Source organism: Triticum urartu, chromosome 7A (genome assembly GCF_056163025.1).
Source record: "Triticum urartu cultivar PI428250 chromosome 7A, HENAU_Tu73, whole genome shotgun sequence".
In the NCBI taxonomy this organism is placed as follows: Eukaryota; Viridiplantae; Streptophyta; class Magnoliopsida; order Poales; family Poaceae; genus Triticum; species Triticum urartu.
In genome coordinates this window covers 19,438,535-19,463,022 of record NC_141879.1, presented here as the reverse complement: position 1 = coordinate 19,463,022, position 24,488 = coordinate 19,438,535, and the positions used below count along the sequence as shown (strand labels likewise).

Sequence of the window (24,488 nt, the reverse complement as noted above, 5' to 3'; positions counted from 1 at the left end):
CATCGGTTGGGGCATCAGCTGGTATGGTGGTCATATGGAATTCATCCTTCTTTATAGGCAATTTAATTGAGGCTAAGTCATTTGGTATTATTATAAAGTTTCAATCTAAGCATACATCAGAGACTTGGTCTCTTGTCTCAATTTATGGTCCGTGTCAAGGACCGGCACGCGATGATTTTGTACAGTGGTTATATAATCTGGATATTCATTTTGAGGATAATTGGCTGCTTTTAGGCGATTTTAACTTTATGCGGTCGTTTGAGAACCGAAATCAGCCAGGTGGTGATGTGAATGATATCTTTTTGTTTAACGAAATAATTGGTCATTTGGGTCTTGTTGAGCTGCCAATAAAGGGTCGTCAGTACACATGGTCTAATATGCAAACCACACCTCTGCTAGAACAAATTGATTGGTTCTTTACATCTGTGGCCTGGACACATGATCACCCCAACACAATGGTCCTACCGCTTGCGCGCACTGCCTCTGATCATGTTCCGTGTGTGGTTTCCATTGCCACTTGTATTCCTAAGGCAAAAGTTTTTCGCTTTGAAAACTATTGGGTTGATCTGCCTGGTTTTATGGATTGCGTATCTGAGGTTTGGAACAGACCTGTGGATAGATCTTCATCTGCATTAATAATTTCTACTAAATTCAAAACCCTTCGTTGTGCTCTTAAGAAATGGCATCTCAACCTATCCACAGTCAAGGCTCTCATTTCGGATTGCAACAAAGTAATCATGTTTTTGGATAATATTGAGGAATTTAGGCACTTGAGTTGGCCGGAGTTCAATTTTCGCAAGATTGTCAAATTACATCTTGAAGATATTTTGCACTGGCAGTTCATTTATTGGAAGCAACGTTGCACGATCAGAAATATCAAAGTTGGTGTGGAAAATTCAAAAAATTTCCATGCTATGGCAACGGAAAGGTATCGGAGAAACACCATCTCCTCGATCAAATCTGTGGATGGGGAGGTGATTTCTGACCATCATCAGTTAGCAGGGATGTTTTGGTCTGACTTCAATAGTAGAATGGGCCAGGCAAAAGGTATTCAAATGGGTTTTGACCTTGACACATTACTTACGCGGATTGATGGCCTGGAGAATTTGTCCTTGCCTTTCACGGACTCCGAGGTGGATACGGTGATTAAGAACATGCCTTCTGACCGCACTCCGGGCCCTGATGGGTTTACTGGTCTTTTTCTCAAGAAATGCTGGAATATTCTAAAGCCAGATTTTATGAAGCTGGTCAAGGAATTTTATGAGGGAAAGTGTGACCTGGAGTGTCTAAATACATCTCTCATTACCCTTATTCCCAAGAAGTTGAGCCCGGAGTATATTGGTGATTTTAGGCCCATTTCGTTGACAAATACTTGCCTCAAGTTTTTAACTAAACTTTTGGCAAATCGTTTACAAAGTGTGGTCTTAAAATGTATTCACCGCAATCAATATGGGTTTCTTCGCTGTAGATCCATTCAAGATTGTCTCGCATGGTGTTTTGAATATATCCATTTGTGCAAGGCATCCAAAAGGCCTATAATCCTACTCAAGTTGGATTTCACGAAGGCGTTTGATACCATCGAGCATGAGCTGATTCTCAGGATCCTGAAATGTAAGGGTTTTGATGATCGCTAGACAGGTTGGATTGAGAGCATCTTGTCCTCTGGATCCTCTTCGGTTCTTTTAAATGGTGTTCCTGGTAGTCATTTTGTCTGTCGTTCGGGTGTGCGTCAAGGAGACCCATTATCCCCTTTGTTATTTGTGATTGCTGTGGATTTATTGCAGTCTGTGGTTAATGAGATGTGTGCAAGAAACATTCTCACACTGCCCATACCAACCTCTTCACGGGACTATCCGATTGTGCAATACGCTGATGACACTTTAATTGTCCTTCCTGCCGTGGACAGCCAGCTCATTGCTTTCAAGGATATGCTTGAGACCTTTGCTAAGTCTGCGGGATTGCCAATGGGTACTAGTAGACCCACAATTTATGACCTGCTCCCCTTAGTGGACCGCATAGAGCGAAGATTGTCTGCCTCCTCTTGTCTGTTGAACCAGGGCAGCCGGCTACAACTCTTGAAATCTGTTCTTTCATCGATGCCAATATATTTCTTGTGCACTCTCTCATTACCTCAAGGAATTTTGAAGCAGATTGAACGCATAATGCGGCAATGTTTGTGGCGAGGCAACTCTGATACACCAAGACAATCATTGGCAGCTTGGGAGTTAGTATGTCGGCCCAAGAGCCATGGAGGACTTGGGGTTCTGGACCTGGGCATACAGAATGATGCCTTGTTGATCAAGCATCTCTTCAAATTTTTTAACAAGTTGGATGTACCTTGGGTTTCTCTTATCTAGGACACATATTATGCTGCTGCACCGCCCCAAGTAACTCGAAGTTGTGGTTCGTTTTGGTGGCGTGACATGATGAAACTGTTTTATAAATTTTGTAAATTGGCTGTCCCTCACGTGCGCTCCGGAGACTCGGTGGTTTTTTGGCTGGATCGGTGGCAACTTAATAACGAGGTGGTTATCATGCAACAACGTTTCCCGAGGCTTCATTCTTTTGTGATTGATGACACTCTTACCATTAAGGAGGTGATGGAGTTGCCAGAACCGACCGACAATTTTCACCTGCCTCTATCAGTTGAAGCTTTTGAGGAATTCAACCAGCTCCAGGCTTTAATGCCTCTGATCAATTTGCATGAGGGAGTTAATGATGTCTGGAAATGGCCTTCAAGGACTGGGGATTATCGATCCAGGATCTACTATCAGTTTTGTTTTTCCGAAGTTGTGGTTGACCCCATATTTGGGTGGATCAGGAAATGTTCTTGCACCCTCAAACTCAAGGTGTTTGGCTGGCTCCTTTTGATGGATCATCTAAACACTAGGAATATGATGCAGCGACGACATTGGATTATTCAGGATGGTACATGTGCTATGTGCTCCTCAGGTTTGCATGAAGATAGAGCTCATCTCTTCTTTGCTTGCAACTTTAGTCAACGGGTCTGGAATTATTTGGGCATCTCATGGAGTGTTCACCCTAACCAGAATACTTTTGAAATGGCTTGCGCAGCCAGAAAGGAATTTGGCCAGCCTTTTTTCACTGAGGTTGTCTTTACGGCTACTTGGAATATTTGGACCCAAAGAAATGGAAGGATCTTCAGAAATGAGTTGCCCACTTTCAGATCTTGGAGGAGGAATTTTATTCTGATATTTCTCTTTTAGCTCATAGAATCAAGTGTAAATATAGAGATAGACTAACCTCTTGGATAGCTTCCCTTCCCTAATCCCTCTCTGTGAGTAGCCTTTCTTTATCCTTTGTAATTTTGTACAGCGTACCTATTGTTTTTAATAAAGGGCTGTGAGGCTGTTGCCTTGCAGTATATAGTCAAAAAAAATATTGAACGAATACCAAATTCACATGACTACTAATAGCAAGATTTCTCCCATGTCCTCAGGAACAAACGTAACTACTCACAAAGCATATTCATGTTCATAACCAGAGGGGTATTAATATGCATAAATGATCTGAACATTTGATCTTCCACCAAATAAACCAACTAGTATCAACTACAAGGAGTAATCAACACTACTAGCAACCTACTAGTACCAATCCCGGACTTGGAGACAAGAATTGGATACAAGAGATGAACTAGGGTTTTGAGAGGAGATGGTGCTGGTGAAGATGTCGATGGATATTGCCCTCTCCCGATGAGAGGAGCGTTGGTGATGACGATGGCGATGATTTCCCCCTCCCGGAGGGAAGTGTCCCCGGCAGAACAGCTCTGCCGGAGCCCTAGATTGGTTCCGCCAAGGTTTCGCCTCGTGGCGGCGGAGTCTCATCCCGAAAGGTTGCTTATGATTTTTCTTCGGACGAAAGGCTTCATATAGAAGAAGATGGCCACCGGAGAGCCAACAGGGGGCCCACGAGGCAGGGGCGCGCCCTGGGGGAGGTAGGGCGTGCCCCGACCCTCGTGGAATGGTGGTGGCCCCCCTAATGTATTTCTTCCGCTCAGTATTTTTTATATATTCTGAAAATAACTTCCGTGGAGTTTCAGAAATTTTGGAGTTGTGCAGAATAGGTCTCTAGTATTTGCTCCTTTTCCAGCCCAGAATTCCAGCTGCCGGCATTCTCCCTCCTTATGCAAACCTTGTAAAATAAGAGAGAATAGGCATAAGTATTGTGACATAATGTTTAATAACAACCCATAATGCAATAAAATATCGATATAAAAGCATGATGCAAAATGGACGTATCAACTCCCCCAAGCTTAGACCTCACTTGTCCTCAAGCGAAAGCCGATAACCATAAATATGTCCTCATGTTTAGAGGTAGAGGTGTCGATAAAATAAAATACGGACATGAGGGCATCATGATTACTCTCATAACAACAACATATATGGATATTGTCATATGATTTCTTATGCTCAAGTAATAATCTAATCACAATGCAAAAGTATGAATCAGAAACTTTATTGAGAACTAACAAACTATAATCTCAGTCATTGAAGCTATTGCAATGTATCATAACATCAGAAAGAGACTGTCAGAGCTCTCTAGCAAGTCCACATACTCAACTATCATTTAGTCTTTCATAATTGCTAACACTCACGCAATACTTGTGGTTACAGAGTTTTAATCGGACACAGAGAAAGATAGGGGCTTATAGTTTCGCCTCCCAACATTTTACCTCAAGTGTAATGTCAACAATAATAACTCATGCTCCCCTACATCCAATTAGATATATCTATCAGGATCTTTCCAACACACTGTGCTTGCCAAAGGATAAAATGTAAAAAGTAAAGGTGAAGATCACCATGACTCTTGCATAAGGTAGAAGATAATAGTAACAGATAGGCCCTTCGCAGAGGGAAGCAGAGGTTGCCATGTGCTTTCGGGGTTGGATGCACAAAATCTTAATGCGAAAGAACGTCACTTTATATTGCCCCTTGTGATATGAACCTTTATTATGCAGTCCGTCGCTTTTACTTCTTCCACATCACAAGATCGTATAAAGCTTATTTCCTCCACACCAATCAATCATACATGTTTAAAGAGCAATTTTTATTGCTTGCACCGATGAAAACTTACTCGAACAATCTTACTCAATCCATAGGTAGATATGGTGGACTCTCATGGCACAACTGGTTAAGGCTTTTGGAAGCTGTCGGTGTCAAAACCGGCGGATCTCGGGTAGGGGGTCCCGAACTGTGCGTCTAGGCCGGATGGTAACAGGAGGCAAGGGACACGAAGTTTTACCCAGGTTCGGGCCCTCTTGAAGGAGGTAAAACCCTACGTCCTGCTTGATTAATATTGATGATATGGGTAGTACAAGAGTAGATCTACCACGGGATCGGAGAGGCTAAACCCTAGAAGCTAGCCTATGGTATGATTGTTGTTCTGTATGTTGTCCTACGGACTAAAACCCTCCGGTTTATATAGACACCGGAGAGGGTTAGGGTTACACAAAGTCGGTTACAATGGTAGGAGATCTACATATCCGTATCGCCAAGCTTGCCTTCCACGCCAAGGAAAGTCCCTTCCAGACACGGGACGAAGTCTTCAATCTTGTATCTTCATAGTCCAGGAGTCCGGCTGAAGGTATAGTCCGGCCATCCGAACACCCCCTAATCCAGGACTCCCTCAGTAGCCCCCGAACCAGGCTTCAATGACGATGAGTCCGGCGCGCAGATTGTCTTCGGCATTGCAAGGCGGGTTCTCCTCCAAATTCCATGTACCTATTGAATAAAGTCTGGCTTCTCGTAAATTTTGCGCTCCTTGGCTTCTACGCCCAATAATGGCCGTCTCCCACGTGTCAAACGAATATGAAAAGTCTGAGTGTTTTTACATTCACACCCCTAGCCGCGTAAATGAGCCGCCCATTTAAGGGGACGAGGATTTAGATCCAAAACACACCTTCTCCCCCTCGCGAGTGCTCATCAGAGCGCATCCGACAAAGGTCCATACCACCATGGCCAGCCGTTGCAACTCCTCCTTTCGCCCTTCCAGCCCTCAGCCTGGATATTGGGAGAGATGCTCCATCCCGCATAGCGAGCTAGTGACGCTCCAGATCAAGGGATTTCTCCCCCCCGGCCTATATGGTGTCGGTTCGAGCCAGTCTTGCCATCTATAATGGCGGAGAGCAAGCGGAGAGTGCCCCTAATCCCTCCAAAGGAGAGCGGGTATGCCTCGTCCCTTATTTAATAAGAGGGCTCGGATTTCCAATCCATCCGTTTCTCCGGGGGCTCCTGGAGTTCTATGGCCTCCAGCTACACAATCTTACGCCTGCCTCCGTATTGCATATCGCGGGCTTCGTAGCCCTCTGCGAGCTATTTTTGGGTGTTGAGGCTCATTTCGGGTTGTGGAAAGAGCTATTCTGCATTGTTCCCCGTTCTTAGAAGGGGTCAATATATCAAGTGGGCGGAGCCGAAGTGTGGCGCATTGCCGGGACCGGATATCTATCCGGAACCCCAAAGAAGGCGTCCGAGGACTGGCCTTCGGAATGGTTTTACATAGAGGACGTCCCGCTGCCGGATCCTGTCCGGATCGGCCTCGCTGAGTTCGACGGTGCTCCACTAAAGAAGCGCCTAAGTTGGCGTCCACGTAGCCCTCAGAGGGAAAGTGACAAGGACGTCCTTTACCTGATGGGCCGGATAAGATTGTTAGCTCATTCCGGACTGACCATGATCGGGGTCATGGCCGCATGCATCATGCAAGGGGTGCAGCCGCTACAGTATAGAGGTCACCCCATGTGGGATTTCAGCGGGGAGGACGACGCCACCCGCTACGGCCGTAAGGGACCGGATTCGGCTGCGGCCCTAACAAAGACCTTGTCCGCTTTGTACAAGGGAGAAGAGGAGGAATTTCTCCGCGTCAACCCACGTGGTGGATTTTCTATGTACAATCCCCCAAGCTGGGTAAGTGGTCACATTTACTTGCCCATCCGTTTTATATTCCCATTGTTAAATATTCAGTCTAACGACTTCAACGCAGGAACTGCGCCAGGCTGTTAAAGAAATAAACAGCCCTCCTCCACAACCGGAGGACCCAGGACGGTGCCTCGACCCGGCCTCTCAAGAGGATCCGGACTTATCTGTGGAGCTGATTGATGGAGTGTTCCATCAATTGAGCAAGGACAACGCCTTGGTGGCCATTACAGCTGATTACCCAGGGCTAATCCCGGCCTCCCAGGTAATTGAGATCGAAGTCCCAGTACCTCGAATAGGGGTCCGCCCTCTCGTGTTTTCAGTTTCCTGATTACAACCGAGCTTTGCAGGGGAGGTTTTTGAGACGGGAGGCCGAACCTGGGGTGACAAGCCAACGAGGGGCCGCAGGGCCCCGTGGGCAGAAAAGAGATGCAGTCCGGACCGAGGCGTCAGCGCAAAGGTATGGCGCGCCCCCATATCCTAGGTGTTATACCTTCAAGGCATATTAACACTCGTTCTCTCTTCAGGACAAAGAGACCTCGCCAGACTATATCCGGAGAGGCTACCAATCGCGCCTCCACCAGCCAGGCTCCAAAGACTGGTCCGGAGGCGGAGGCGTACACAAGGCGCGCACCGGACGCTCCTCCGATGGAGGATGTGGACAGGTTGTCTGCCACCAACTCTGAGGTGGAGAGTGCCATGAACCACAGGCGTCGCCGGACAATTCTTCGCGACGCTTGTTTCTCCCGAGAGGCATTAGATGCCTTCAATTCGGGAGATGCGTACCTCCGTGCCGCTCAAAATGGTCTAGCCAGAGCCACGGAGCAATATGTAAAAGACATACGGGTAAGAAAATTTTGGTAATTATATATATATACCAGTAGCCCCTGAAACTTGAAACAGTTAGAATAACTGATTTAAGGATCATTTGTTATGCAGGTTCTTACATAAAAGAATTCCCTACTGTCCCAGGAGCTGGAAAAGTGCAAAGCCCAACTTGAGGCCGCACTAGCCGCGGCAGGGGAGCCCAAGGAGACCCCCTCTGGTAATATACACTTCGAAAGATAAGTATTTTGTGAAGCACGGCATGGGTGCGAATCTGACAAATGAAATTGCAGATGGCGCCGGATTGGCCGCAAGTAGAATTGGCCCGATGGGAAGGAGATCCCTGTAAGCTTAGTATACGACCAAGTAGAATTGGCCGCAAAGTATTCCCAGCAGGACTGTAAATTAGACAGCCTGTTAGATGGTATTGAAGAGGAATGCAATCAGTCAGAATGACTATGTAATTTAATTGACATTTATAATGCCTTCTAGCCGGATTGTAGATCGTTTGTCATGGCCGACCTTTTCTCTTCAGCCTCGGGACCTGACGGTCCGGAGTGTGTCCGAATTCCCATGCGGTTATGTAAGAACCGGGGAGTGCATGGAGACCAGGCGTAGGGGTCATTAGTGCGTGAACAGACAAGTGCCCGACTAGTTATGTTATATTACATGGTTAGTAAGAAACATCTTCCAGGGAGAATAGTTCCGTTAGGCACTACTAGGAAAAGGGCTATAGATGGAAATGATACTAATGGCGCACCAGACATGTGGTGCGCCATTAGTATATACTAATGGCGCACCATGTTTTGGTGCGTCATTAGTGTCCAAATACTAATGGCGCACGACATCCACGGTGCGCCATTAGTAACAAAAAAAAATTTTTTTTTTTCAAAACTACTAATGGCGCACCGTGGGAGTGGTGCGTGTGTATGCGCGAGTGGTGCGTGTGGTATAATCCCGCACGCGTATGTGTGCACGTGCCATTTACGCACACGCGTACATGCGTGCACACTTGGGCGGATAGATCTCTCTGCAGAGAGATCTATCTATGCGTGCATGCGTACACGGATTGATATATACATAACTGCAGTTATGTATATATCAATCTATGCGGGGGGGTGCCTACGCGCATAGGCGCATGATAGATTAGCTCTTCATGCATGAAGAGCTTATCTATTCCTGCGCGCGCGAGGACAGGGCCCTCTGCTTTCCATCTCACCTCCCGGGTCTCCGGAAAAAGCTTATCAGAAACTTGACTCACTGAACACCGCACTTGATGGGTATCGAGTGCGTTGTTGCGTTGTCACTTTGACAGGCCTTTTCCGCTTTCCGGTATGGACCCGACGGTCCTTCAGGCATGCCCTTTCAGGCGGCTTGAGTTTAGCTCAAACCAACCAGTGCCCTGTGCCACTGATCGTGATACGCGTTTTCAGATCCGGATTTCAGATAGTAATGGCGCACCGCTCCCACGGTGCGCCATTAGTAAAAAAAAATAAAAAAATTTCAAAACTACTAATGGCGCACCGTGGGAGTGGTGCGCCATTACTAGTTGAACTAGTAATGGCGTACCACTCCCACAGTGCGCCATTAGTAACTTGGCCAGCACTTCCACCGAATGCACCCCCCCTCCCCCGTGGACCGCCTTTTCAGTTTAAAAAAAATAAAAATAAATGATGGAAATTTCAAAAATATAAAAGAAAATAAGTTTCCCATGTGATATGTGGTCTAGTTGTTGTGAAAATTTACAAATATGAATTTCGACTTTATTTGCAAAATCTCCCGAGAATTTGTAAAATGGGCATAACTTTTGCGTACGAACTCGGATGAAAAAGTTTTTTATATGAAAAATCATCTACTCGAAAAGTTAAATCCGAATTTAGCCGGGGAAACCCCGTTAAACATTTTAAAAATACCCAAAAACCTAACAGAAAAACAGTTACGGGGCTTCTAAGATCCGGAGGCAAAAAAATTCAAAAATTTCAAACTTACTAGTGGCGCAGGGTATGCTAGGTGCGCCACTAGTAACAGAAAAAAATTGGTTTTGAAAAAAAATTTGAATTATTTTTCAAAATATGATACGTAATATGATCGGGAAGTTTGAAATATTTTTTCAAAATTTCATCATACTCATGAACATGAACAAAGTCCTAGACATCAGCAAGGTTTAATAGGATTGATATGATAGATATATCAACAAGTGCCTGTGAAGTGAGGTGGTGCTGGGGTTGGATAGAACTATGAAGTTAAGCGTGCTTGGGCTCGAGTAGTGTGAGGATGGGTGACCTTTCAGAAAGTTTGACCATACAGTGCGATTTGACCTGAGATTAAGCATATTGACTCGAGATTAAGCCATAGTGACCCGAGATTAAGAAAATAAATAAATAAATTTGAATTTAAAAAAATGAATTTTTTTGAAATTTTTTAAAAAAATGAAAAAAAAATCGATTTTAAAAAAAAATTGAAAAAAATTTATTACTAATGGCGCACTTCTATGTGGTGCGCCATTACTAAGTCAGATAGTAATGGCGCACCTCTAGGCATACTAATGGATATACTAATGGCGCACCACTGGTGCGCCATTAGTAAAAAATACTAGTGGCGTGCTACTAATGGCGCACCAGTAGTGCGACATTAGTACGCAAAACTGGTGCGCCATTAGTAGGCCTTTTCCTAGTAGTGAGGGGTTCCTTTCCCTAGGAGGCATGCCCTAAAGTGCATGCCCATTCTACGAAAAAGACGCGGGAAAAAGCATCTGGGGGCGCATAAATAAAGAAGTGAAAAGATCATCTTTTAGGTCACCGACCGAATATTCCCTTAAGAACGCTAGCTTTCGGCTTCACCCAGTCTGAGGTACACATCTGGCTGATCCGGCAGTAACAATCGCAGAGGTGCTCCCTTTACCGCCTAGCCGAATAATCGGGAACGTAGGGGTAAGCACAGGAGCCAGGCAACCCAGCTTGGCCAAAACTTAAGTCATATCGATGCATATAATGGTGAAATAAAAGCTACATGCGGAAGTGTAACACATGTGTTGGGCATGAAGCCCGTATAAATAAGCTTCTGTTAAAAGAAGCCCCCAGGTTTAATGAGTACGAATAGCACGTCATTTGATGAGCCTTTAAAGGCTATAAGAGAAAGGAAGGGGAGAAGGAGAGAAATGTAAGACATACAGTATATAAAAAATGGACAGAGGAAGGAGACGAACACAGAATCCGGCGCTAGGCATAGAATCTTCGGAGACGGGCTGCGTTTCATGGGTTCGGCTCGAGTCTGTTATCCAATGCATCTCGCAGGCGGTACGCTCCACCAGTCAGGACTTGGTCAATTATGAAGGGACCTTCCCACTTGGGATTGAGTTTTTCCATTTTCTTGTCCGACAGGTGTAGAACTAATTCGCCAACGTTGTAATTTTTGGCCCGTACTTCTCTGCTTTGGTATCTTCGAGCCTGCTGTTGATAGAATGTGGAACGGGCTTTTGCCACGTCACGCTCCTCCTCCAATGCGTCCAAACTATCATGCCGATCGAGCTTGGCTTCTCTTTCTTCGAACATGCGCACTCGAGGTGAGTCATGAATTATGTCGCAAGGAAAAACTGCCTCTGCATCGTACACCATAAAGAATGGTGTGTATCTGGTGGTGCGATTCAGCGTGGTCCGCAGCCCCCAGAGTACGGAGTCGAGCTCCTCTACCCAGTGCGTGTTAGATTCCTTGAGGGACCGCACTAATCTGGGTTTGATGCCGCTCATGATAAGACCATTTGCACGTTCGACCTAGCCGTTAGTTTGTGGGTGATAGACGGAAGCATAATCGAGCTTGATGCCCATGTTTTTGCACCAGAGTTCTACCTCGTCGGCCGTAAAGTTCGTGCCATTATCAGTGATGATGCTGTGGGGGACGCCGTAATGGTGTACAACCCCGGATATAAAGTGTATGACCGGTCCGGATTCGGCGGTCTTAACAGGCTTGGCTTCTATCCATTTGGTGAACTTATCCACCATGACCAGTAAGTATTTTTGCTTGTGGGTTCCGCCTTTAAGGGGTCCAACCATGTCAAGCCCCGAGACCGTGAAGGGCCAAGTGATGGGGATAGTTTGGAGGGCGCTGGGTGGCATATGGCTTTGGTTTGCAAAGAGCTGGCAACCGACGCATCGTTGGACTAAGTCCTGGGCGTCTGCCCGGGCCGTCGGCCAATAAAAGCCTATACAGAAGGCCTTGCTTACAAGGGTCCGAGCTGCAGCGTGATGACCGCCGAGTCCGGCATGAATTCTAGCCAGGAGGTTCCGCCCTTCCTCTTCGGAGATGCACCTTTGAAGGACTCCGGTAGTGCTTTTCTTATAAAGCTCTCCCTCGTGGACTTTGTAGGCTTTGGATCGCCGCACTATGCAGCATGCCTCATTTTGGTCCTCGGGGAGTTCCTGCCTAGTAAGGTAGGCGAGGAATGGTTCCGTCCACGGGGTGATGACGGCCATTATAACGTGGGCTGAGGGTGTTATTTCATTGGCAGAGCCTCCGATTGTGTCAGAATGTTCGGTGTCTGGCAGTGCGGTTGGGTCCGGGCTATTATTGTTCGGCTCCCCTTCCCATACTACGGATGGCTTGAACAACCTTTCCAAGAAGATGTTGGGGGGGACTACATCGCGTTTTGCGCCGATGCGTGCCAGGACATCTGCCGCCTGATTATTTTCCCGGGCTATATGGTGAAATTCAAGCCCTTCGAACCGAGCTAACATTTTTAGGACGGCGTTGCGGTAAGCTACCATTTTTGGATCCTTGGCATCGAAGTCTCCATTTATTTGGGATATTGCGAGGTTCGAGTCCCCGCGCACCTCTAGGCGTTGAATGCCCATAGATACTGCCATCCGGAGACCATGTAAAAGGGCCTCATATTCGGCTGCATTGTTGGAGTCTATGTACATAATCTGGAGTACGTATTGAACTGTGTCTCCTATGGGGGACGTCAAAACGACGCCAGCCCCTAGTCCGGCCAACATCTTGGAGCTGTCGAAATGCATGATCCAATTTGAATTTGTGCCATACTCTTTAGGGAGTTCGGCCTCCATCCATTCTGCGACGAAGTCGGCCAAAACTTGCGACTTGATGGCTCGCCGTGGCTTATAAGTTATGTCGAACGGGAGGAGCTCAATGGCCCATTTTGCAATCCGGCCCGTTGCGTCACGGTTGTTTATAATATCATTAAGTGGTACTTCCGAGGCTACTGTTATTGAACACTCTTGAAAATAGTGTCGTAGCTTCCGGGATGCCATGAATACCGCGTAAGCAATCTTTTGATAATGCGGGTACCGTGATTTGCACGGAGTGAGGACAGTGGACACATAATAGACCGGCTTTTGAAGGGGGAATTTATGTTCGTCCGTTTCTCGTTCGACGACGAGCACTGCGCTTACAACCTGATGTGTTGCTGCAATGTACAATAGCATTGGTTCGCCAATGTTTAGCGCGGCCAAGACTGGGTTTGTTGCCAATATGGATTTTATTTCATCGAGTCCGGCCGTGGGTGCATCCGTCCATTCGAAGTGTTCGGTGCACCGAAGGAGGCGGTAAAGGGGTAGGGCCTTTTCTCCCAAGCGGGAGATAAAGCGGCTTAGAGCCGCCACGCATCCGGTTAACTTTTGTATTTGTTTGAGGTCCTTTGGGATATCCAATTGTGACAGAGCTTGGATCTTGGCTGAATTTTCTTCAATTCCTCTACCGGATACAATGAAGCCCAAGAGCTTTCCGGCTGGGACGCTGAAAATGCATTTTTCCGTGTTGAGCTTGATGTCGTATGTTCGGAGGTTATCAAATGTGAGCCTCAAGTTGTCTACTAGAGATTCGATATGTCTTGTTTTGACGACCACATCATCTACATATGCCTCCACTGTTTTGTCGATCTGGTTTGCCAGACATGTCTGAATCATGCGCTGATATGTTGCGCCGGCGTTTTTGAGCCCGAAGGGCATTGTGTTGAAGCAGAATGGGCCGTATGGTGTGATAAATGCCGTTGCAGCTTGGTCTGATTCTGCCATCTTGATTTGATGGTAGCCGGAATATGCGTCGAGGAAACACAACGAATCGTGTCCTGCGGTAGCGTCGATAATTTGATCGATGCGGGGGAGGGGGAAGGGATCCTTTGGGCAAGCCTTGTTAAGGTCTTTAAAATCAACGCACAGGCGGTAGGATTTGTCCTTCTTTGGTACCATCACCAGGTTTGCTAGCCAGTCCGGATGTTTTATATCTCTGATGAATCCGGCCTCCAATAGCTTTGCTAGCTCCTCTCCCATGGCCTGTCTCTTAGGTTCGGAAAAACGCCGAAGAGCTTGTTTGACAGGTTTGAATCCTTTTAGGATATTTAAGCTGTGCTCGGCCAGCCTGTGTGGGATTCCTGGCATGTCTGAAGGGTGCCAGGCGAAAATGTCCCAGTTCTCTCGTAGGAACTCTCGCAGTGCGGTGTCTACATCAAGGTTTAACTATGCCCCGATGGAAGCTGTTTTATTGGGGTCCGTTGGATGGACCTGGAATTTGACTATTTCGTCCGCCGGTTTAAAGGAGGTGGACTTGGATCTTTTGTCGAGTACCACATCGTCCCTATTCACCGTGGAGCGCAGCGCAGTCAGTTCCTCAGCCGCTAGGGCTTCGGATAGTGCCTCGAGGGCCAGTGCGGCTGTCTTGTTTTCGGCGCGGAGTGCTATGTCCGGATCACTAGCGAGAGTGATGATCCCGTTAGGCCCGGGCATCTTGAGCTTCATGTACCCGTAATGGGGTATTGCTTGGAAGATTGTGAACGCTTCCCGCCCTAGCAGAGCGTGATAACCGCTACTGAACGGAGCCACATGGAACGTGACCTCTTCGGACCTGTAATTATCCGGCGTGCCGAACACCACATCTAGTGTGATTTTTACTGTACAGCGCGCTTCCCGGCTGGGGATTATTCCTCTAAAGGTTGTGCTGCTTCGCTCAATGCGGTTCCAGTCTATTTCCATTTTTTGAAGGGTTTCCTCATAAATGAGGTTCAATCCGCTGCCGCCGTCCATGAGTACCTTGGTAAGACGAAAGCCGTCCACTATTGGACTGAGGACCAATGCGGCTGGTGCTCGGGCTGTTCGGAATTTAGGTTCATCACTGGCGTCAAAGGTAATAGCCGTGTCACTCCATGGGTTTATTGTTGCTACTTGGTAGACTTCGGCAAGGCTGCGGAGTGTCCTTTTTCGCATATTATTTGATGTGAATGTCTCGAAGACTGTTAATACCGTATTGGTGTCTCTGGGGTGGCTTTCTGTGGCCTCCGGAATTAGGAGATCTTCGCCAATTTTGGCCACCTGCCGGAGTATCCAACATGCTCTAAGGCTGTGAGTTGGTCTGGTGTCCTCTGTACTGTGAATTTTACAGGGTCCATTAAGCCATCCTTCCAGTATGGTTCCATGCCTTGTAGAGGATTTTTGCTTTTTGGTGTTTGACCAAGGTGTCTGGCGATGATGCACCCTTTTATTTTGGACTGGGTTTGTATTCAGGGCCGGATCATCTCAAAATTTTATTTCGGTTTTCCAGGCGCTTTCCATCGCATAGTACTTTCGTACAATGGACGCTAAGTCAGCGAAGCGTGTAATATCACGGCGACTTATGGCGTTGAGGATTCCCTTGTCCATGCAATTATTGCAGAACATTGAGATTGCGTCTTCCTCGCGGCAGTCCCTTATCCTGTTCCTAACTAGGAGGAATCTGGCCCAGTAATGATGTACTGTTTCATCGGGCCCTTGCCTGATTTGGGATAGATCGCTTATGTTCGGGTGGGTGGAATTAAATCCGAAGCCTCACCCAATCTGAGGCTCAGAGGCCGAGGAATTTCCGAACTCGAAAATTTGGATTCCTGGATGTTGTCCAATGAATCCATCCTGTCGCCTGACTCTAAGTTCAGGTCTTGAGTGATATCCTCCCCTCCGCGGGTATCCAGCTTGGAGGGATCGGGAATCCTGACGTAGCTAGTCCTTAAGATAGATGGAGGGTCGCCGCACTACCCCTCTACCACGGCAACATGATGGGTGACTTGGGGAGAGTTAATCTCTCTCAGATCGGGTTTAGGCCCAATCTGGTCGTAATCCGTAGCGACTCCCAGGGCGGCGATGCGATCCAAGAGCTCGTTTATGGAGGAGAGCTCCCTTGGATCTAACTGCTCGGCGAGTTCCGAGCTGACATGAAGATTTTTTTCGATGGCTCGAGAGGTCATCGTCGGTGTAGAAGCCGAACAGGTGGTCATAAGAAAACCACCTAGCCGGAGGGTTTGGCCGAGAGCCAAAGCTCCCTTAGCAACGGTGCCATCTTTAAAGACGGGGCGAGGCATCCTTCCTGATGGCGACGACAGAGAGGAACTCTCAATGAAAGCACCAATGTCGGTGTCAAAACCGGCGGATCTCGGGTAGGGGGTCCCGAACTGTGCGTCTAGGCCGGATGGTAACAGGAGGCAAGAGACACGAAGTTTTACCCAGGTTCGGGCCCTCTTGATGGAGGTAAAACCCTACGTCCTGCTTGATTAATATTGATGATATGGGTAGTACAAGAGTAGATCTACCACGAGATCGGAGAGGCTAAACCCTAGAAGCTAGCCTATGGTATGATTGTTGTTCTGTATGTTGTCCTACGCACTAAAACCCTCCGGTTTATATAGACATCGGAGAGGGTTAGGGTTACACAAAGTCGGTTACAATGGTAGGAGATCTACATATCCGTATCACCAAGCTTGCCTTCCACGCCAAGGAAAGTCCCTTCCGGACACAGGACGAAGTATTCAATCTTTTATCTTCATAGTCCAGGAGTCCGGCTGAAGGTATAGTCTGGCCATCCGGACACCCCCTAATCCAGGACTCCCTCAGAAGCACAAGTAGTTTCTCTACTTGGAGCTGAGAATTTGGCTAGCATGAGGGGGAAAGGCAAGCTCAACATGTTGGATGATCCATGACAATATACTTTATCTCAGATATAAGAAAACATAACCCATTACGTTGTCTTCCTTGTCCAACATCAACTCTTTAGCATGTCATATTTTAATGAGTGCTTCCAATCATAAAAGATGTCCATGATAATATATTTATATGTGAGACCTCTCTTTCTTTATTACTTCCTATTAATTGCAAAGATGACCAAAGCTATGCTTGTCAACTCTCAACAATTTTAATCATCATACACTTTTTATGTGAAGTCATTACTCTCAATAAGATCAATATGAACTCTTTGTTTCTTTTTATTCTTTTCTTTTATTCACTCAAGATCATGGCAAAATAATCAAGCCCTTGACTCAACACTAATCTTTATTATATATAGCTCACAGACTCGATTACATAGAGGGATCATAAAGCAAAACTCAAAACTAGATCATGCCACAAACTTTATTCTACTAGATCAAGATACTACTAATAGGATCGAACTAAGAAAAACGGTAAAGATAGGAGTGTGGTTTTGATACGATACCGGGGCACCTCCCCCAAGCTTGGCAGTTGCCAAGGGGTGTGCCCATACCCAAGTGATTATGTCTCCTTCTTCGGGGATGGTGATCTGATCTTTTTGGCGATAATGCCCCTCAGGATATGGTTCTCTTCCTCGAGCTTATTGAGTTGCTGCTTGAGATCCATTATCTCCTTACGAAGTTTTCCTGTAACGGCTAAAGCTCCTTGCACCCAAGGGTGTTGTAAATTTAACATTGGAAGGGATAACCGAGTTTGGAATGGCTGAGCTTTGTAATTCTCCCATCATGAACCCATCTCGGAAGCGAGAAGTGACTTCTTAATCCTCCATAGCATCTATCCTCATTAGATCAGCCTCCATCTCTTCCTCCGTTGCTGGCCCAAAGTGGTCAGCATCGCTGTTTGTCCTTGGTTCCAATGCCGGATGAGACACCCGGCTCTCCCCAATTTACTCTTGAGAAGACATCTTGCTCTAAACCTACTACAGAAACAGCTTGAAACAAAAACAGAGGATATTTGCGTGATACAGGAGTCAAAACCTCCAGGAGATTATATAATGAATTTTTACCGACCAAAATACGTAACGTGCAAGAAAACGGAGTCCGGAGAGCACACGAGGTGCCCACGAGGTAGGGGCGCGCCCAGTAGGGTTGGGCGCGCCCTCCACCCTCGTGGAGGCCTCGTGTCCTTCCCGGACTGCTTCTTATTTTTCTATTTTTCTAAATATTCCAAAACGGAGAAATATTGCCTTAAAAACTGTTTTGGAGTCGGTTTACTTACCGTATCACATACCTATTCCTTTTCGGAGTCTGAAACGTTCCGGAAAGTGTCTCTTATGTACTCCTCCAGGGTTACAGTTTCAATAACGTTGGTTTCAACATTTATGGGATTACCTGAGATATAATGTTTAATTCTTTGACCGTTCACCAACTTCGGATTTGTGCCTTTGAAGTTGTTGATTTTTATAGCACCGGAACGATAGACCTCCTCGATAATGTAGGGGCATTCCCATTTAGAGAGAAGTTTTCCTGCAAAAAATCTTAAACGAGAGTTGTATAGCAATACATAATCACCTACATTAAACTCACGCTTTTGTATCCTTTTATCATGCCATCTTTTAACTTTTTCTTTAAACAACTTGGCATTTTCATAAGCTTGGGTTCTCCATTCATCAAGTGAGCTAATATCAAATAACCTCTTCTCACCGGCAAGTTTGAAATCATAATTGAGCTCTTTAATAGCCCAATAAGCCTTATGTTCTAGTTCGGGAGGTAAGTGACATGCTTTTCCATAAACCATTTTATATGGAGTCATACCCATAGGATTTTTATATGCAGTTCTATAGGCCCATAATGCATCATCAAGTTTCTTTGACCAATTCTTTCTAGACCTATTGACAGTCTTTTGCAAAATTAATTTGAGTTCTCTATTACTCAATTCTACTTGACCACTAGACTGTGGGTGATAAGGAGATGCAATTCTATGATTAACATCATACTTGGGAAGCATTTTACGGAAAGCACCATGAATAAAATGTGAACCACCATCAGTCATTAAATATCTAGGGACTCCAAACCTCGGAAAAATAACTTCTTTAAGCATCTTAATAGAGGTGTTATGATCAGCACTACTAGTTTGAATAGCTTCTACCCACTTAGTAACGTAATCAATAGCAACTAAAATATGTGTATATCCATTAGAGGCAAGAAAAGGTCCTATATAATCAAAGCCCCAAACATCAAATTGTTCAATAACAAGTGAATAATTCATAGGCATTTCTTGACGTCTACTAATATTACCACTTCTCTGACATTCATCACAAGAAAGGAGAAACTTACGGGCATCCTTGAAGAGAGTAGGCCAATAAAAACCAGATTGCAATACCTTATGTGAAGTTCTATCTCCAGCGTGGTGTCCTCCATAAGCTCCGGAGTGACACTTGCGTAGGATCTGTTCCTGTTCATGCTCAGGTACACAACGTCTAATAACACCATCCACTCTTCTTTATAATGATGTGGGTCATCCCAAAAGTAATGCATCAAATCATAGAAAAACTTTTTCTTTTGCTGGTATGTGAAAGTAGGTGGTATAAATTTAGCAACAATGTAATTAGCATAATCAGCATACCATGGAGTAGTACGAGAAGCATTTATGACATTTAATTGCTCATTAGGAAAGCTATCATCAATAGGTAGTGGGTCATCAAGAACATTTTCTAACCTAGACAAGTTGTCTGCAACGGGGTTCTCAGCTCCCTTTCTATCAACAATATGCAAATCAAATTCTTGTAGCAAGAGAACCCATGTAATAAGTCTAGGTTTAGCATCATTTCTCCATAAGGTATTTAATAGCAGCATGATCTGTGTGAATAGTTACTTTAGAAACAACAATATAAGGTCTGAACTTATCACAAGCAAATACAACTGCTAAGAATTCATTTTCAGTAGTAGCATAATTTCTCTGAGCATTGTCTAGAATTTTACTAGCATATTGAATAACATTTAATTTCTTATCAACTCTTTGCCCTAGAACAGCACCTACAGCATAATCACTAGCATCACACATAATTTCAAAGGGTAAATTCCAATCAGGTGGCTGAACGATAGGTGCAGAGATCAATGCTTTCTTAAGTATTTCAAATGCTTCTACACAATCATCATCAAAGACAAATGGTATATCTTTTTGTAATAAAGTAGTCAGAGGCCGAGAAATTTTTGAGAAGTCCTTATTGAACCTCCTATAAAATCCGGCATGACCAAGGAAACTTCTTATACCTTTGATGTCCTTGGGACATGACATCTTTTCAATAGCGTCAACCTTGGCTTTATCAACTTCAATACCTCTTTCAGAAACTTTATGCCGTAAGACCATACCTTCATTAACCATTAAGTGGCATTTTCCCCAATTCAAGACAAGATTAGTTTCTTCACATCTCTGCAAAACTCGATCAAGGTTCCTCAAGCAATCATCAAAAGAGGATCCATAGACGGAAAAATCATCCATGAAAACCTCACAAATCTTTTCACAAAAGTTAGAGAATATAGCCATCATGCATCTTTGAAAGGTAGCAGGTGCATTACATAAACCGAAAGGCATACGTCTATAAGCAAAAGTACCAAGAGGGCAAGTAAAAGTAGTCTTTGATTGATCATTGGCTGACACAGGTATTTGAGAGAAACCAGAATAACCATCTAGAAAGAAAAATGTGTATGTTTGGATAATCTTTCTAGCATTTGATCGATAAAAGGTAAGGGGTAATGATCTTTCTTAGTAGCTTTATTTAATTTGCGGAAATCAATTACCATCCTATAACCTGTAATAATTCTTTGCGGAATCAATTCATCTTTATCATTAGGAACGATGGTAATACCTCCTTTCTTAGGGACACAATGGACAGGACTTACCCACTGACTATCGGCAACGGGATAAATTATACCTGCCTCAAGGAGCTTTAGTATTTCCTTTCTTACCACTTCCTTCATTTTAGGATCCAGTAGTCGTTGATGATCACGAACTGGTTTGGCATCCTCTTCCAAATTTATTTTATGTTGACATAGAGTGGGACTAATGCCTTTAAGATCATCAAGAGTATATCCAATAGCAGCACGGTGCTTCTTCAGAGTTTTTAATAATCTCTCTTCTTCATGCTCTGAAAGGTTAGCACTAATAATAACAGGATATATCTTCTTTTCATCAAGATAAGCATATTTAAGAGTATACGGCAACGGTTTAAGCTCAAACACGGGATCACCCTTGGTTGGAGGAGGATCCCCTAGGATTTCAACAGGCAAATTGTGTTTCAGGATAGGTTCCTGTTTAAAGAATACTTCATCTATTTCCCTTCTTTCATTCGTAAACATATCATTTTCATGGTCTAGCAAATATTGTTCTAAAGGATCACTAGGAGGTACGGAAATAGAAGCAAGACCAATAATTTCATCCTTACTAGGCAATTCTTCTTCACGGTGTTGTCTACTAAATTTAGAAAAGTTAAAGTCATGAGACATATCACCCAAACCAATAGTAACAACATTCTTTTCGTAGTCTATCCTAGCATTAACTGTGTTCAAGAAAGGTCTACCGAATATAATGGGACAAAAGCTATCTTGTGGGGAAGCAAGAACAAGAAAATCAGCAGGATAATTAGTTTTCCCACACAAGACTTCAACATCTCTAACAATTCCCATTGCTCATATAGTATCTCTATTGGCAAGTTTAATTGTAACATCAATATATTCTAACTTAGCAGGTGCAACCTCATGCTTAATTTCTTGGTAAAAGTCATGAGGTATAACACTAGCACTAGCACCCATATCACACAAGCCATGATAACAATGATCTCCTATTTTAACAGAAATAACAGGCATGCCTTCCATAGGTCTATGTTTATCTTTAGCACAAGGTTTGGCACTTCTAGCAGTTTCACCACAGAAATAAATAACATGCCCATCAATATTATCAGCCAAGAGATCTTTAACAATGGCAATATTAGGTTCAACTTTAACTTGCTAAGGAGGTGTATAGGTTCTAATATTGCTTTTACGAACCACAGTTGAAGCTTTACCATGATCCTTTATCCTAACAGGGAAATGTGGTTTCTCAACATAAGAAGTAGGAACAATAGGATCATTATAAGTGACAATCTTTTCTTCAACTTTAATAGGTGCAGCTACTTTTACTTCTATGGGAGGATTATATTTAAACCACTTCTCCTTAGGGAGATCAACATAAGTAGCAAAAGATTCACAAAAAGAAGCTACTATCTCATAGTCAAGTCCATATTTAGTGCTAAATTTACGAAAAACATCGGTATCCATAAGAGATTTAACACAATCAAACTTAGGTGTCATACCTGACTCCTTACCTTCATCGAGATCCCAATCTTCAGAGTTGCCTTTAATTCTATCCAATAAATTCCATTTGAATTCAATAGTCTTCATCATAAAAGAGCCAGCACAAGAAGTATCGAGCATGGTGCGATTGTTATCAGAAAGCCGAGCGTAAAAACTTTGAAGAATTATTTCTCTTGGGAGCTCATGATTGGGGCATGAATATAACATTGATTTAAGCCTCCCCCAAGCTTGAGCGATGCTTTCTCGTTCGCGAGGCCAAAAATTATATATATAATTGGGATCATGATGAACAAGATGCATAGGATAAAACTTCTCATGAAATTCCAATTTCAATCGTTTGTACTTCCATGATCCCGTATCATCACATAGCATGTACCATGTCGATGCATCTCCCTCCAAAGATAAAGGGAAGACCTTCTTCTTGACAACATCATCGGGTATACCTCCAAGCTTAAATAATCCACAAACTTCATCCACATAAATTAGGTGCTCATCAGGATGCTTTGTTCCATCTCCTGTAAAAGGATTAGCTAGCAGTTTTTCTAACATACCCGAAGGAACTTCAAAGGGAACATTTTCATTTTCAGTAGGTTCAGTAGGTTGAGGAGAAACTCTTTGCTCTACTGGTCGGGGTGAAGATACCTCGAACAAGCCCCTCAGAGGATTACTTTCCATAGTAACAAGTGACAGTAAATTTCAGCACACTATATAAATTTTTTCTTACGAAATTCCGCCTACCAAAGGCGCTTCACTCCCCGACAACGGCGCCAGAAAATAGTATTGATGACCCACAAGTATAGGGGATCTATCGTAGTCCTTTCGATAAGTAAGAGTGTCGAACCCAACGAGGAGCAGAAGGAAATGATAAGCGGTTTTTAGCAAGGTATTCTCTGCAAGTACTGAAATAAGTGGTAACAGATAGTTTTGTGATAAGAGAAATTGTAACGAGCAACAAGTAACAAAAGTAAATAAAGTGCAACAAGGTGGCCCAATCCTTTTTGTAGCAAAGGACAAGCCTGGACAAACTCTTATATAGAGAAAAGCGCTCTCGAGGACACATGGGAATATCGTCAAGCTAGTTTTCATCACGTTCACATGATTCGTGTTCGGTACTTTGATAATTTGATATGTGGGTGGACCGGTGATTGGGTGTTGTTCTTACTTGAACAAGCATCCCACTTATGATTAACCTCTATTTCAAGCATCCGCAACTACAACAAAAGTATTAAGGTAAACCTAACCATAGCATGAAACATATGGATCCAAATCAGCCCCTTATGAAGCAACGCATAAACTAGGGTTTAAGCTTCTGTCACTCTAGCAACCCATCATCTACTTATTACTTCCCAATTCCCTCCTCCAGGCCCAAATAATGGTGAAGTGTTATGTAGTCGACGTTCACATAACACTACTAGAGGATAGACAACATACATCTCATCAAAATATCGAACGGATACCAAATTCACATGACTACTAATAGAAAGACTTCTCCCATGTCCTCATGAACAAACGTAACTACTCACAAAGCATATTCATGTTCATAATTAGAGGGGTATTAATATGCATAAAGGATCTGAACATATGATATTCCACCAAATAAACCAACTAGCATCAACTACAAGGAGTAATCAACACTACTAGCAACCTACTAGTACCAATCCCGGACTTGGAGACAAGAATTGGATACAAGAGATGAACTAGGGTTTTGAGAGGAGATGGTGCTGGTGAAGATGTTGATGGAGATTGCCCTCTCCCGATGAGAGGAGCGTTGGTGATGACGATGGCGATGATTTCCCCCTCCCGGAGGGAAGTGTCCCCGGCAGAACAGCTCTGGCGAAGCCCTAGATTGGTTCCGCCAAGGTTCCGCCTCGTGGTGGCCGAGTCTCATCCCAAAAGGTTGCTTATGATTTTTCTTCGGACGAAAGGCTTCATATAGCAGAAGATGTCCACCGGAAAGCCAGCATGGGGCCCATGAGGCAGGGGGCGCACCCTGGGGGGTAGGGCGCGCCCCCACCCTCGTGGACAGGTGGTGGCCCCCCTGACGTATTTCTTCTGCTCAGTATTTTATATATATTCTGAATAACTTCCGTGGAGTTTCAGGACTTTTGGAGTTGTGCGGAATAGGTCTCTAATATTTGCTCCTTTTCCAGCCCAGAATTCCAGCTGCCGGCATTCTCCCTCCTTATGCAAACCTTGTAAAATAAGAGAGAATAGGCATAAGTATGGTGACATAACGTGTAATAACAGCCCATAATGCAATAAATATCGATATAAAAGCATGATGCAAAATGGATGTATCATCGACAAACGTTGATTTCAGCTCATTCTTCCACCTCCTAAATAGCTCAGCCATCTTCTTAGGAGCATGAACCTTGATCATTGGCTCTATAACTGGCTTCTCCAGATCCTCCTCTGGCGGTAGGGTGAAA

General features: G+C 44.5%; 1 pseudogene; it reads right to left on the bottom strand.

Moving 5' to 3' along the window:
• Nucleotides 1–1,541: 1,541 nt before the first annotated feature.
• Nucleotides 1,542–22,734, bottom strand: LOC147957064 (uncharacterized; annotated as a pseudogene).
• Between the last annotated feature and the right edge of the window lie 1,754 nt (nucleotides 22,735–24,488).